Genomic DNA, 3,430 nt, shown 5'->3' with positions numbered 1-3,430 from the left:
ACGATGTCGGCTATTGCCGCGGTGAAAGCGAATTATTGGAGAAAGCACGGCCCCTGACGAGAGACGTTGGGCGCGGTTTTATTCGTTCACCGTGACCACGATCTCGCCTATTGCCGCGGTGAAAGCAAATTATTGGAGAGAGCACGGCCCCTGACGAGAGACGTTCGGCGCGGTTTTATTCGTTCACCGTGTCCACGATCTCGCCTATTGCCGCGGTGAAAGCAAATTATTGGAGAGAGCACGGCCCCTGACGAGAGACGTTCGGCGCGGTTTTATTCGTTCACCGTGACCACGATCTCGCCTATTGCCGCGGTGAAAGCGAATTATTGGAGAGAGCACGGCCCCTGACGAGAGACGTTCTGCGCGGTTTAATTCGTTAACCGTGTGCACGATCTCGCCTATTGCCGCGGTGAAAGCAAATTATTGGAGAGAGCACGGCCCCTGACGAGAGACGTTCGGCGCGGTTTTATTCGTTTACCGTGTGCACGATCTCGCCTATTGCCGCGGTGAAAGCGAATTATTGGAGAGAGCACGGCCCCTGACGAGAGACGTTCGGCGCGGTTTTATTCGTTTACCGTGTGCACGATCTCGCCTATTGCCGCGATGAAAGTGAATTATTGGAGAGAGCACGGCCCCTGACGAGAGACGTTCGGCGCGGTTTTATTCGTTTACCGTGTGCACGATCTCGCCTATTGCCGCGGTGAAAGCAAATTATTGGAGATAGCACGGCCCCTGACGAGAGACGTTCGGCGCGGTTTTATTCGTTTACCGTGTGCACGATCTCGCCTATTACCGCGGTGAAAGCAAATTATTGGAGAGAGCACGGCCCCTGACGAGAGACGTTCGGCGCGGTTTTATTCGTTTACCGTGTGCACGATCTCGCCTAGCGCCGCGGTGAAAGCGAATTATTGGAGAGAGCAAGGCTCCTGACGAGATACGTTCGGCGCGGTTTTATTCATTTACCGTGTGCACGATCTCGCCTATTGCCGCGGTGAAAGTGAATTATTGGAGAGAGCACGGCCCCTGACGAGAGACGTTCGGCGCGGTTTTATTCGTTTACCGTGTGCACGATCTCGCCTATTGCCGCGGTGAAAGCGAATTATTGGAGAGAGCACGGCCCCTGACGAGAGACGTTCGGCGCGGTTTTATTCGTTTACCGTGTGCACGATCTCGCCTATTGCCGCGGTGAAAGCAAATTATTGGAGATAGCACGGCCCCTGACGAGAGACGTTCGGCGCGGTTTTATTCGTTTACCGTGTGCACGATCTCGCCTATTGCCGCGGTGAAAGTGAATTATTGGAGAGAGCACGGCCCCTGACGAGAGACGTTCGGCGCGGTTTTATTCGTTTACCATGTGCACGATCTCGCCTATTGCCGCGGTGAAAGCAAATTATTGGAAAGAGCACGGCCCCTGACGAGAGACGTTTGGCGCGGTTTTATTCGTTTACCGTGTGCACGATCTCGCCTATTGCCGCGGTGAAAGCAAATTATTGGAGAGAGCACGGCCCCTGACGAGAGACGTTCGGCGCGGTTTTATTCGTTTACCGTGTTCACGATCTCGCCTATTGCCGCAGTGAATGCAAATTATTGGAGAGAGCACGGCCCCTGACGAGAGACGTTCGGCGCGGTTTTATTCGTTCACCGTGTCCACGATGTCGGCTATTGCCGCGGTGAAAGCGAATTATTGGAGAAAGCACGGCCCCTGACGAGAGACGTTCTTCGCGGTTTTATTCGTTCACCGTGTCCACGATGTCGGCTATTGCCGCGGTGAAAGCAAATTATTGGAGAGAGCACGGCCCCTGACGAGAGACGTTCTTCGCGGTTTTATTCGTTCACCGTGTCCACGATGTCGGCTATTGCCGCGGTGAAAGCGAATTATTGGAGAAAGCACAGCCCCTGACGAGAGACGTTCTTCGAGGTTTTATTCGTTCACCGTGACCACGATCTCTCCTGTTGCCGCGGTGAAAGCAAATTATTGGAGAGAGCACGGCCCCTGACGAGAGACGTTCTTCGCGGTTTTATTCGTTCACCGCGTCCACGATGTCGGCTATTGCCGCGGTGAAAGCGAATTATTGGAGAAAGCACGGCCCCTGACGAGAGACGTTCGGCGCGGTTTTATTCGTTCACCGTGTCCACGATGTCGGCTATTGCCGCGGTGAAAGCGAATTATTGGAGAAAGCACGGCCCCTGACGAGAGACGTTCGGCGCTGTTTTATTCGTTCACCGTGTCCACGATGTCGGCTATTGCCGCGGTGAAAGCGAATTATTGGAGAAAGCACAGCCCCTGACGAGAGACGTTCTTCGCGGTTTTATTCGTTCACCGTGACCATGATCTCGCCTATTGCCGCGGTGAAAGCAAATTATTGGAGAGAGCACGGCCCCTGACGAGAGACGTTCTTCGCGGTTTTATTCGTTCACCGTGTCCACGATGTCGGCTATTGCCGCGGTGAAAGCGAATTATTGGAGAAAGCACGGCCCCTGACGAGAGACGTTCGGCGCGGTTTTATTCGTTCACCGTGTCCACGATGTCGGCTATTGCCGCGGTGAAAGCGAATTATTGGAGAAAGCACGGCCCCTGACGAGAGACGTTCTTCGCGGTTTTATTCGTTCACCGTGTCCACGATGTCGGCTATTGCCGCGGTGAAAGCAAATTATTGGAGAGAGCACGGCCCCTGACGAGAGACGTTCTTCGCGGTTTTATTCGTTCACCGTGTCCACGATGTCGGCTATTGCCGCGGTGAAGGCGAATTATTGGAGAAAGCACGGCCCCTGACGAGAGACGTTCGGCGCGGTTTTATTCGTTCACCGTGACCACGATCTCGCCTATGGCCGCGGTGAAAGCAAATTATTGGAGAGAGCACGGCCCCTGACGAGAGACGTTCTTCGCGGTTTTATTCGTTCACCGTGTCCACGATGTCGGCTATTGCCGCGGTGAAAGCGAATTATTGGAGAAAGCACGGCCCCTGACGAGAGACGTTCGGCGCGGTTTTATTCGTACACCGTGACCACGATCTCGCCTATTGCCGCGGTGAAAGCAAATTATTGGAGAGAGCACGGCCCCTGACGAGAGATGTTCGGCGCGGTTTTATTCGTTCACCGTGTCCACGATGTCGGCTATTGCCGCGGTGAAAGCGAATTATTGGAGAAAGCACGGCCCCTGACGAGAGACGTTGGGCGCGGTTTTATTCGTTCACCGTGACCACGATCTCGCCTATTGCCGCGGTGAAAGCAAATTATTGGAGAGAGCACGGCCCCTGACGAGAGACGTTCGGCGCGGTTTTATTCGTTCACCGTGTCCACGATGTCTGCTATTGCCGCGGTGAAAGCAAATTATTGGAGAAAGCACGGCCCCTGACGAGAGATGTTCGGCGAGGTTTTATTCGTTCACCGTGACCACGATCTCGCCTATTGCCGCGGTGAAAGCAAATTA

Source organism: Ixodes scapularis, unplaced genomic scaffold (assembly GCF_016920785.2).
Source record: "Ixodes scapularis isolate PalLabHiFi unplaced genomic scaffold, ASM1692078v2 ptg000997l_1__unscaffolded, whole genome shotgun sequence".
Lineage (NCBI taxonomy): Eukaryota > Metazoa > Arthropoda > Arachnida > Ixodida > Ixodidae > Ixodes > Ixodes scapularis.
Note: the sequence above shows the minus strand (reverse complement) of the source record.